Genomic DNA, 14,160 nt, shown 5'->3' on the forward strand with positions numbered 1-14,160 from the left:
ATGAATATGAAATGCAATTTCCTTGGCACTACTAACCAGTAGTTAGTATCATCGTCACATTATGAGATATTTGATGAAACCAATTACGGATTTGAAAATTAAACTCGTTTGGTTATACACAATCTACATTGATAATCTCACATTGAATTTGTTTAGTGTTGAGAGTATGAATCTCACAACAGGAAAAAGAGAGACCTTGCATGTGTGTATAAGTAATTGAACTACTTTTCAGACTACCAATTAATTTTACGGTAGAATCTCAACTTTTTTTTTTTTAGCAAATAAAAAAAAGTTAATGAGTAGCACTAAACCTAAGCAATTTTTAGTCAATAAAGAATATTACCGACAAAGAAGAAATGAGATTCCAATTACATCGGCACAGCCTTTTGACGCAGCTACAATTTTATCTACAAATTGTCCATTTTTTTCAATTTTCAAAGAGGATGTATTGGGCTTTTTCCTTCAATGGGGCCCAATCATTTCCGCATTCTACGGTCCTCGTATTACGCCGTGCATCTGTCGTACAGCTGCGTACACATCACATGGATACGGTGGACCTACGTACTTGCCTACGTCACTATTGCTTTTAGCTTCTAGTTAGGTCTACTGAAAGTATTTCTTTGTGACACCTACTTCAATCCAAAGAAGATATATATATTTTTATTGTAAGTTGTTATCCAATTATCCATCACGTTTAGTGATTTGTTTTTATCCAATTATCATTAACCTAACTCACAAATGAAAAATGATTTCTAACTAAAACAACCAATAATTGTAGAGAATGAACGATCGCATCTATTCACGTGTTGAACCTAATAATTCACGTGCTTTCACGTCATCTGATATATGTTGTCATGAATGGTCGCATTCTAATACGAACTCAAGATCTTAATCAAGAATTGGAAGAGGGAGGACAAAGGAGAGGGTGGCATTTCTATTAAACGAGACACTCATAGCTTTATCAGCAAAAGAGAACTAATACAGAAAAGCCCCAAAAACGGTTAGGAAGGTAATGCTTTACTGCTTTTTTGCATTAAGGATGTCGATTTGGGTTGACAGAAAAGAGTTGATTTCATATCCATCAACAAAATCTAAGAGAGATATTCACCACGTGACTGCATCTCACAAAATTATTTAGCTGTGTTGTTCAACAACACATCACCAAACCCTTCGCCCAGTCACCCTGTTTTGGATTCACTTCCATGAAAACACGAACGGTCTCAAATCTTAATGCATGTGAATATTTTCCACGACTAGAAGTCTGGCTTAATTATTTTGTAGGTCTTTCATTTGTGTTTTACGTGTTGTTTGTATCATATTGTATGAGAGAGAGAGAGAGAGTCAAGTCAAACCGAGACTTAAATTTTACTTTTGCGTGTGCATGGCTTTGGTAGCTAACATATGACATTATTGATCTCCTTTGGAGCTGGGAAGGATGTTGATGTTGTTGATTACTTTGCCTGTGATTCTGTTAACTGCGACACTTACAAGTTTCATCATCCATGCGTACCTTATACGTAGTAGTAGTTGATATGTCGTAACTGGGTGCATGTCGTGTGTGTTATGCAATCAAATGAGAGTGGCATGAATGATTGTGAACCATTGATGTATGCGAGTTTCATGAGATTCACTCGTTTCACTATAAATAGCGATAGTGGCGGATCTAGAATTTGAGTCTTGGGGGTCCCAATGTTAAATACAAGTTCTTTAGATAGGAACAGAGCGCGAAGTGAACAAATAAGAAACTCAGTTTATTCACTTGCTAGGCTTGTTGTGCACATGTCAATAGATCTCGGTATATGCCAAAACAATTTGATGAGTGATATATAAAGAGAACTTGTCTAATGATGTTGACGCAACATATCGAGATAAGCCTAGCATGCATTACATCAAACATTTAGTAGGCATAAAAGAGACCCGTACCAAACATTTGGAGGGTTCTCAGAAGACCTTCACATGTATATTTTCTGGACTCGAGTGGTCCTGGGACCACCTTGGTCCCTATTTCCATCCGCCCTAGCGGAATATGTAAATGGGTGCATGTCGTGTGTGGGTGTGTGTTATGCAATCATATGAGAGAAATATTAGCATGAACGACTGTGGACCACTTATCTATGTGAGTTTCATGGAATTCACTCAAATGAGAGAAATTCTAGCATGAACAACGGTGAACAACTGATGTATGTGAGGTTCATAAGATCCACTCGTTTCACAGTATATATATATAGCCGAGAAATTTAATGTTTTTAATAAGAATTTGATTATAGAAATAGTAGAGACAACTTTAGAGAATAATCTCTCAATAAAGTAATTTTAAGAGAAGTGTAGATTACTAACTAGCTTTTCAAGGATATAACATTATTTCTCACTTGGCAAGCAATTCATATAATTATGTAGTATAATAATAACTGAAACCCAAAAAGTCCAATGCGTTTCTTCAAGGTTCGGTAGTTGGTACAGTCCATTATACACTAAAAGAATAATAATAAGGAAAACTAACGAAAAGTCAACAAAAAAATTTAGTTTTAATAAAAAATGACAAATAAATGTGTAGTAAATAGTACCATAGAAAGGTAAAAATATGATTTTTCGTTAAAAGCAGTACCGGGAGTATTTCGTTAAAACTCTCATAATAATAATCATAATCACCAATTAAAGCATACTATTTAAGAGATAATTAATATCTTATATCTCCATTTAATCAAAACAATTTCATCACTCAATGTGCAAAAAAAAAAGGGCACCAAATGCATGTGGTAGTTGTAAAATTACAGTCCTAAAACAAATTGACCAACCTAATTATTTTCTTACTATTAATTAGATAGCTCATCATTCATGCTTTGGAATTGGTTGAAAACTTGACTCATCTTTACCAGACCTAGCAGGGCAAGGGGACCATGTTTTATATTTGTGATGTCTCATCTTTAGAGGAAAAAAAGGCAGGCATCTATATGTCTAGGCTCCATTGAGTTTTACGCAAAGCCCCTACCATGGAAAAGAAATAAATTCCAAGTTTCTCAAGCAAGCAAATTTAGAATCATATCTTCAACTTTCTTCCTTTTCATGCACCACAACTAGATTAATTATACTTAACCTTTCTATTTGTTTATTGATGTATATACAAGTAGTATTTGAAAAAGGATTCAAATTCGGTTGCTCAAATGCAAGAGAAAATGTTCTTAACCAATTGAGTAACACATCCTTTGCAATTATATTCACTTTATATATATACATATATATATATATACACATATATATACATATACATACACAAGAATATATTTACACTATGGGACAAAAGGAATAAATTGGTATCGAATTCGTTATCGACGAAAATCGAATCTAAAACCTCTTACTTATAGGTAAAAAGAAATATCACTTGACATAATACTAAATGGCTGCAATCTGTGGCAGATACATATTAAGGCCAAGGTAGTCCAAAAGACCACGTTTCGGGAAATATATATATATGAAGATTTTCCAAGGACCCTTCAAATATTTGGTATTGGTTCATTTTGTGCCCATCAAGTGTTGAATGTAATGTCTGCTAGGCATTTGTCGGCAGCACTCAGCAGGTTGTGTCGAAAATACTCGACAAATTCTCTCTATATCACTCATCATATTGCTTCGGTATATGTCAATATCTGTTGACATATGTGCAACATGGTTCGTCTGACAACAAACAGTTCATCAAGTGTTCGACAAATGCCTCAATGAATAAATCAAAATTTTCTTGCATGCTACGCGCTCTGTATCTACTAAAAAACTCAGACGTTTAACACTAGAACCTCCCAATATTCGAATTCTAAATCCGCAAGTGGCTGCAATCATATTCAACTTTAATTTCTTTATTCAATTTTTTGGTTTACGTAGGCCAATTGCTAAAGAGAACAGTGCCTCATGAGAACTATAACTGCCACAACAACTAATCTAACTACCACCCACATTTATAGGGCAGAAGACCCAAATCACAAATCATTTTCAGAGAGAGTCAATTCAATATTTAAGAGTTCTATTTTATTTTCCATTTTTTTGGGCATTTGGGGTCAATTTATCCATATTATATAATATCTTTATTTCTTCAAATATATGTTATTTAATATCAATTGGGCAAGTCGAGAAGGAACTTAAACTTCTTTTCTATTGCTAATTACGTCAAACATTCATTGATGAACATGAGCTAGCTAGCCAGTCTTTACGCTATGAAACTTACATGGTCCACATGGCTTTGTTGCGAAGATAATATATATGTATAAAGTATAAATTAGTACTTAGGAGGCAAAAACTCTAGGTTAATTAAATTTTAAGTTTTTTTATGGGAATATTTTAAGGGTTTTTTTGTTTAAGTCAAAGGGATTTTGTAGGTTAATATACACATTTGTTTGACATTTGCTTCTGAGGCACATGCATGCTTGCTTGCCGAATATAGCATACTACTAACCTACTAGCTGATAAACTATATATAATGGCCAATCGGAGATATATGACCAAAATGATGGAATTCCTCTAACTTCTGTTTCATAATTTTAATTAGACACGTAAAATTTACGTATTGGTTGACACATTCTTTAATACAGGTAAGTTCTATTATTGTATGCATGATCTTTGTAATACAAATCTTATCGTCTTTGTAACCAACGAGGAAGAAATATCCCCTAAAGAAGCCACATCCGAACTCAACAAAAGTACCCAAGAAAGGCTAGATAAGATGATGGAGATTAGAGAAGCTATGTGATTACTGTTTCAAAGATAATATGTCTACAAGTATGTCAGTTTTGCAGGTCTAAAAAGAATAGTTTGTTTCATTTACTACAGATGAATGTCTTAATAATTTTATATTTGTTTAATTTTTTTACAAGGATGAATGAATAATGCTATAAAGATAAAATATTCGGATTGTTGAAATAAATTACAAAATGGACACAACAAAGATTGTGTAAAAAAAATGGTGTCACAGATCAAATAATAATGAATAACACACTACCCTCCATCTCTCAAGTCTCTATAATTCCACTACTGCAGACCAAGACCGATCCTATTTTCCTGTTCGCGGGCAGCAGCCGGCGACTTAGGTTTTAGTCCCCGTATGGAAAGTCGACGTCTCTTCCACCCTAGAGATTTCTGTCAAGTTGGGATTTCAAAGTTCTTTCCTTGTTTTCTGATCAATTTATTTTCTCCTGTTCAGGCTATTTTTAATATTATGGTGGTGACTGGTGACAATGAAAACTCTTGGTTCCGTCAAATACCTGGGAAAGAGATTCTCTACGGATCCCTTCCACCAAATCCACAAATCTGTACCCTTGAAATTTGATCAAACGGTTAAAGTTATTATAATTTTTAAATGAGCTCCTATTTTTAGTCATTAGATCAAATTTCAAGGGTCCGAATTGGTGAATTTAGTGGAAATGATCCCTTCCCAAATACCCTCATCATTTTTTCACTAGAACAAAAAAAATTTATCTTATAAAAACACAGCCAATATCTTGGGCCAATGGACTCGAATAGTTGAATGGAGTTACAAAGAGCTTCATCAGGAATATCAAATATTAATGATCGTCAAAAGACCTAAATTAATCCACGTAATTAATTTCCTTCAAAGATAATATATGTTGAGTCATTATGTAATTATTCTACGATATCGTCTTGGTATTTCTTGCTTTTGGATTAAGGGAACGTAATGCAGTTTAGTGTGTAATTAGGATATAGAATTAGTGTTTGCTTGTAGGAAGTATCACCTGACATGATTGTGTTATTTGCTCATATGATGTTCTGTTTCATTTTTGGAGAAAACTATATTTTTGAGTCATCAACTTTCTAAAAGTTTAGATTTGGTCCTGAATCAACACTCGGTTTGATAACCTTTTGGTTAGGGTTTTTTTTTTTTTTTTTTTTTTTTTACTTGAGAGGTAAGAAAAGTATATGGAAGAATGATGGGATACATAAGAGCGGTCGAAGGGAAGAAGAGAAATAATAAAGAATGAATGAAAAAAAAAATCTTAAAGGTGAAAATAGCTTAAATAATGTTTGGTTTATGATTTTTGGTACTCATAGTTTGTGTTCTTTTCATTATACATTTCTTCAATATTCCACCATCATTCCTCCATTGTTATGTATCCAATTCATTCCTTCTACATATTCCCCTCTGTCACTAACACAAGTATACAAACTAAATACCAAAAGGCAAATGGTTATCAAACTTGTCGGGATTAACTATAGTACTTACATGTAATTAATATAATCATCATCTGACAGTCATATACAATTTATATGAATATATACAATCACCATATGGCAGTCAAGATGATAATTGTATTAAATACATGTAAGTATTGTAGTCAATCTCAAATATACTTTGAGATATTTATATTTTACAAAATGTGAAGCACTAGTTCATTCGTGAAATTTCTCCTCAATTTGCTTACTTGGTAAGAAATGGAACCAATGCTATATAACAACTTTGATAGAGAGGATTTGAAATTTTGAAGTTGGGTTGGTCTTGCTAAGACCCCATATTACCTTGGACCACCTCGTCCAATTGGAACCCAAAAGCACTTTTGGGCAGTTTCAGAGAACAAGTCTACTAAACTATCAAGGCTTGGGTTGGGTTTGTTAGATTTTAACTAAGTATAGTGCCCCAAAGAGAGACATTTCACAAAAATCTGCAAGTCCTCTGCGCTTATGGAGAAGGGCTTCGACTCTTTGGTAGGGTCATTTAAGAATGTAAAATGTCAAGCAACGGAAAATTCACAAAATAAAATATAGTAATGAAGAATGTTTTGCTACTAATTACTAGGGCTAACTACATTTTATACTCTCTAAGTTTGAAGTGATTTTAAAAATGGGTCATGAGGTCTTAATAAAAGGCGTAAATTGATACAATTTTAAAATCTCAGGTGCAATGTGAAAAAGTTAAACCTCATGGCCAATTTGAAAATCACTCTAAAGCTAAAGGGTGGGAAATGTAGTTAATCCTAATAACTATAAGGCATTTTGTGATAAACATCATTTGGAAATGTGCAAGTAGGGGGTAATAGCAATGTTAGTGTCACTTAGGATTACGATCTAGTGATATTCCTTGTAAGTGAGAGGTCTTATGTTCGTTTATAGTCAAAAGGTGAATTTGAATCATATTATTGCTAACCCATTGTGAGGCTTAGCTCAATTCTCCACCTTAATATCGTTTGTTAAAAAAAAAAAAATTCAGTGTTAGTAATAAGCCACATATCCATCTATCTGAAATATTAACATGGTACCATGGCATGCTAATTGACCGGGCTCAAGTTAGTGGGTCTTTACTTGCATTGCCCGAATTAAAATCAAAGATTTATGTGGAATTGGTTGCATGTGTAGCCCATTATTTGGTGGTTCTACATGTAAAGGCGTGCTGAAAAATTTAAACTTTATCCATAAAAATTGACAAACTATGATAAAATACATAATAAATAGTTATATTCCTAATTGCACCGAGATAATTTGTAATAAAACTTTATGAGTAGGTCGACCTATACAAGAATTTCTAGTCGATTACGCCATTAAGAGACAAATGCTAATAAACATAACTACTGCATACAAGATATTTAATAGGGATGTGTTATCCACACACCCCAAATTACTTCTCACATATCCCTTGTTAATTTTTGTCCGTTGATCTTCTTCAATTAATCCGATCCGACGGTCGAAAATTAGAAGGGTGTGTGAGAAGTAAAATGGGGTGTGTGGATATCACACCCCTATATAATAAAGTAATACAACCCAGAGTATCATTTTTATGCAGACATAATTCAAGATTCTGAGGAATTAATCATCCATGATCCTTGCATGTGCGCGTGTGTATATATATATATATATATATATATTTATACACACATATATATATATTTATACATACATACATATATATAATATAAGCCATGCATACTTATTGTCATCTATACATATCTTCCCCAGCTAGCTCTCATGAATTTTTATCATTTACCTCTCATCTGCATTTCCATCCTGCCGTCCACCCCCATGATCCCATCCCTTTTGTTTTACTGCAACCCTCTCTCTCTCTCTCTCATGGGACATGGGAAATGGGACAGCTAGCTAGCCAAGGCTTGGGCGGAGCTACCATAGGCAGGCATCGTCGGCAGCATGTTCACAATTAGCTAGCAATCACGTGCTTTTTTCTTTTGTTCTGGATCATATCACCTTTCCATGCACCATATATTACACGTAGATCTTTTATTAATTATTTTTATTTAATATTTAGTCCATCAAATCTCTTTCGTGTTATTTGTTTGTAATATTAATTCCTTCCTTGTAAATACGCCCTTGTCGTCGTTGCCTTTTGGGACATGTCTGATTCCACACCCTTCGATTTATTTTTGAGCAAACACACTCTCACAATCCCACTTGGTTCCCAATTTGTTGTCGAGTAATTGGCTTAATCCATTTGTTTAGTACCCTCACCCCTACTTAATTCATTTACTTCTGTCTTTAAGTGACTTGACAACTATCACTTACGTAATTGCTTTTTTCTTCTTTAAAAAAGACGACCACTGTGGCTTTGTTATGGTAGTTCATTTTTTTTGGAAATCATAGAGATTAAAAAAGGCATTTCAACTTCCTCCTGGCTACCATCGCATGATTCATCAGTGTTAGAAACTGAACCCAAGACGTGTGAAATGTGGATATAAACCTGAAATTCATCCCTAACCACTAAACCATTCACTTGCATGATTGATGATTACCTAATTGTGTATATACTATATTTCTATCAAGACATTTTCTTTTATGTCCTCTATAAACTCTAATTAAAAAACAAAAATTTTCCATCCCTATAATCGCAAAATGGATTGATTAATAATGTCGATCTTAGTGATTTCTCTTAAGACACCATTATTCATTTGTTAGTGTGACTAAAATGTTCCTACCGTCACACATGATCAATAGGATAATAACTTATGCACAACATGCATTCCCTTTCATTTTTAGTACTCATCATGCAACGTGCATGATGAGTGCTAGAGAAATGTCATATAACTTGTATTAAAGGAATAAAGGGGTATACACTTGTGACATTCAAGTAATTTTTCTCTATAAGCAGGAGAAACATGTTTTATCATCGTGAGTAGATCTTTTATTTACAAGACTCTTAACATATGAATCTTGTTTACCATTAATATTACAATTTAGTAGTATTATTTTTCACTTACTTGACTTGGATTATTAGAATAGAAAACTTTATTTTAATCCTTAAAAAATATGAGTTTTAGATTTTAACCTTGTATAAGATTAAAATCCAATTTTAGTCCCTAGTACATTTAATCATATCATTTATTAGTTATATTTTGATGTTTTATTTATTTATTTATTTTTATTTTAATGTATCAATTACATTTAAATTTAATTTTTATTTCATTCATCATAATATATTTTAATGTCTACATTTAGGTAACTAATTCTTTTATAATATATATTCCGATAACAATTTTGTATGTTATTCATTTAGGTACATTAATATATTTGAATATTTCGGTATATCCATTGGTACAAACATATAGTTACATTGATTCAATATAATGCATTTCGTTACGTACATTTTGGTACACATATTTGAGTATTGACTTTTAGGTACATTAATTCAAGGGGTTTTTGAACATTAGTCCTTACAAAAGATTAAAATTTAAAAAAAACCTGGTGCTAGATTAAATATTCAATTTAATCCCTTGAATAGTGCTTTTTATCAAAATTTACATTCAATTTTTGTTATTTAATGTGTATTTTTATTTAATCTCTCCATATTGAATTTTAATTTTATTAATATGCACATATTTAGTTTTTTAATTATAAATGAACGTAAATGAGAAAATATTAAAAGACATTTGTGATACAAAAATATATAAATACATAAGTGTACAGAAATAACTATGCCGAAATATATAAAATTGACTTTTTTTTGTATCGAAATATTTGTACCTACATGATTGTACCGAAATATATTATAATTAACCTAAATGTATTATTGAATTAATGTACCTAAATGTCAATACCAAAATGTATGTACCAAAATGTACGTACCGAAATGTATGTACATAAATGTCAATACCGAAATGTATGTACCTAAATATCAATACCGAAATGTATGTACCAAAATGTACGTACCTAAATGTATTTACCGAAATATAATATATTGAATTAATAGAATGGTATGGTTGTGCATTTTTTTTCTTTTCTATTTTAAATTTAGGATTAATTTAAGAATATTATAAATTTAGGATTATTAGAATATTATTTGTTAAAAAAAATATAAATACAATATCCAAATAAATACGGTGTCTGCAGAAAAATTTGAGGGTGCAAATCACATTTGTAACCTTTTACGCACAAAATGTGACTGGCGCGTATAAAAAGCAAGAGGGTGACCGGTTACCGGGCACGTTGGCGGGAGTGGCAGGACAGTTACTGTGGGTTTCTTGAAGAAAGCGAAGGAAGCGTGTAAGACAACTGCTAATCCAGACAGTTTGACGGGATAACCGCGAAACGCATTTGGCCACTCATTCCGGTATCTTCGATGCCTTCTCTACGCACCACCCATTCGAATCCCCTCCTAGTCACTAACGCCGTCAAATATTCTCTGCCTTAATCCATCGTTTTTCCACCACCACCACTTCTTTTTTATCCATGTCCGACTGCGACTGACGACAGGTCATGGAAAAGTGTCGCACAAATTCCACGTGGCGAAACATCGTAATCTTAATTAGTTGTGTGGTGTTAGAACTATTGGTTTAGTTTAACTCGTTTTAGGCCATTGATTTTTTTTTTTTTTGGTGAACGAGATAATGCATTACCCGGGCAAAGATGCCAAAGAGAACAAGAAAGCTAACAGCAAAGCAAACAGGCCAGCAACGACCAAGCAAAAAAGAGTACAAGGAGGAAAACAGCCGACACCGCATCAAATGCTAAAAGTGTTACTCCTTGCACCCAAACTACCAGCCTAATGGGGACAAGGGAGACCGTCATTACACAGTACAAGAACGAGGGAAGATGGGGGTCGGTTAACCCAAAGAAAATCACAAACCTCCCTACAATGCCGCGACGCCAAACTGTCCGCTACCTTATTAGCCGATCTTGGAACCCAAGACCAGCGGCAGTCATGGAACGCCTTTCCCAGACTTGAGCATTTAGCGAGTAAAGGAAAAGCATCCCAACTGCCCATCGAATTTAGATCCTGAAGACAAGACACAGAGTCCAAAGAATCAGATTCAATGATAATATCATTCCATCCCATATACCGCCCCAACGAACAGCCATGAAAAATAGCCTTAGCTTCAGCCATAGCCACACTCGAAGCACTGATCTTCTTCCTGCAAGCAGCCACAAAACTGCCATGATCATCCCGAGCCACCGCTCCCACAAAGCCCACACTCTCCCTAGCAATCCAACTTGCGTCCACATTTATCTTGATGAAACCCGAGCCAGGAGGAGACCAAGAAACGTCATTGCCTTGAACCAGAGCATTGATTCGGGGCCTACTACATGGGACACTATTAGCCTCAAGGATCATACCCACCGAATGATGAACAGCGGCGATAACCTACCCCGGATAAATTGGATGACGCTGAAAGAGAAATTTGCACCGGGACTTCCAAATGTGCCAACAGGTAACAGCAATATAAGAGAACAATTTGATCCTATCACCCCTGTTAGCATAAGCCGCACCATAAATTTCATTCAACCAATTTACCCAAGAAAAGATCCCCACCCTGTCAATACCGCGAGTCAGACTTCCCCCATTCCACACCGCCTCAACCCACGGGCAATGAAGAAAAAGATGTTCCGTTGATTCCTCTGCCGAGTTACAGATGAGACACATGGGGGAACGAGAAGAGCGTCTAGAGAACAGATTCGCCATCGTAGCCACTGCCGCATGAAGAGACTTCCACATGAAAACTCTTATTTTTGGCGGAACCTTCAAACTCCACATGCACTTCCATAACTGAGTCGGAATCGAATCTGATCTATGCGGGTGGAGGTTCCTGGGAATATGGGACCTAGACAAAACCCAATGATAACCAGATTTGTTCTTAGGTTTATGTGGTTTTACTACGAGCTAGTTTAGGATTGTTCTGTTGTGAAAAAAAAAATGTTATTTTTAGAAGCAGAGGTAGAGTTGTTTTATGCTTTCTACTCTCTGCATTTTGTTTTAGTCTTAACTTTTTTTAAAATAATTTCAACAATATCAAATCAACCATAACTCCAATCAAACCATTAAACGAGATATTCTCAAAACATGCCTAATAAGTTCCCTTAATGAGGGAAGAGTCTTGCCTGTTAATGAGAAACACAATAATTTTTTTTCCTGTGATATCCGACATGTTATTTTAATTACATGACGTGAAGTGAGAGATAAAAAAAAAATGGATAAATCGTTCATTGTATGCTAGCTAGAATCCCCTCGTTTTACCTTGAGTAAAACTTGGTTGGAAACTTCGTACCACGTGAAAGGAGTTGAAATCAAAAGGTTCTATAAATGGAGAGAGGATCCTCGCAGGATCTGCTTTGTGAGGATCACAGGATTCTCCAATTATATCTATTTATTGTACATTGTACGGTCAATTTTTGTCAAATACTATTTATATTTAATTTTAAATAAAAAAATTTACAATGATTTCTGACTGCACGATGAACGATGAAAAAATATAATTGAATGATCCAATCTTTACAAAAAGGATCCGACGAGGAACCTTCCGGCTATTAATGAGCCTGATGTTGTAGCATATGTTCGTACCATGTGGTAAGGCAGTTGTCGCTAAGTTTTTCTTCTTACGATGGTCTAAGGCCTAGTTTGGTACTGAGGTGATTCTGAAAAAAGCTGGTATAAAAAAAAGCTGGGAGCTGTTTTTGTATTTGGTAAACATTCAGCTTCAATTTTTTTTCACAGTTTTGGGTGAAAAAAAGCCAAAAACAAGAAGCTGCAAAACCCAGCTTTGAAAAACCGGCTTTTTTCACATATGTTTTACATAAAAGTTTACAAAACACTATAATATTGCTTTTTTTCTTTCAAAATCACTTTTACAAAAAGTTTACCAAACACTATGCTGCTTTATCACAGCTGCTTATTCTTACAGCACAGCATAAGCAGTTTTTTTTTCAAAGCACAGCAATACCAAACCAGCCCTAAGTAATTGACAACCTTAACTTGTGCTTGAAGATTAATAACTTTTATACGAGTATTGCCATGCACACCCAAATATAATATTTTTGTGTTCATCTTATAACTAAAAGAAAGACATCAATCCATGTAAAGTGAATGAAAAATTATAGGGTAAATCACATTTTGCATGGACAATTTTAGGTCATAAACAAATTCATATATCATATTTTGAACATTGTAATGTCATACATTTGTTAATCAGTCCATCAATTTACGATTCGTTGCAATGTCAGACATCTGTTAGTCAGTTCATTAATTCAACAGTTAAATAATGATGTGTCAACTGTGGGTCCCACATGATGTCAAATTTGTGCTGCCGGGACAAACAACCAATTTTTTTTTAGGGTATAAACAACCAATTAAAATTATATCAACTTATGAAAATGGTATGGCAGTGCAGCAATGAATTTCGTGATCTCCTTGTGGATAAGTGTATAATTACTTATAATCTCCCTGTGCTCATTAAAATAAGAATAATCTTATTAGTGATGGGATCCGGAGCTAGATGCTTGGATATATAATGGATTAACCACTGCAAGCTGTTTGCATAGGAACACACTCACTGTTATTATATTAACAAGTTGGCATAATTTCCCATATATAGATATGATAGGTTGAATCTGTTTTTTAATTTAAATAATAGGCCCCTATACTCGTTAAAAACTCTATAAAAATAATTATGATTTGAATTAATTAATTAATGGATTTTAGTTGATACTAACATTGGTTTGAAGTGTATTTTCATAAGGCTTCCTTTTTGCAATGTCTTTTGGAACTCAACTTGAATCTCACTTTATTTTACCATCTGAAACTCAAATTTTGAGTCAATTTGCCATTTTCAGTCAAAAATCTGTCAAGTCTCTAAATTAGCATAAATGAGACCCACTTACTGTTAATGTGTCGTTTCTAAGTGTATAAGCCTTTTCGTAATTTGATTAGACAATAAAAAAACTTTAGAATAA

Source organism: Malus sylvestris, chromosome 1, assembly GCF_916048215.2.
Source record: "Malus sylvestris chromosome 1, drMalSylv7.2, whole genome shotgun sequence".
NCBI lineage: Eukaryota > Viridiplantae > Streptophyta > Magnoliopsida > Rosales > Rosaceae > Malus > Malus sylvestris.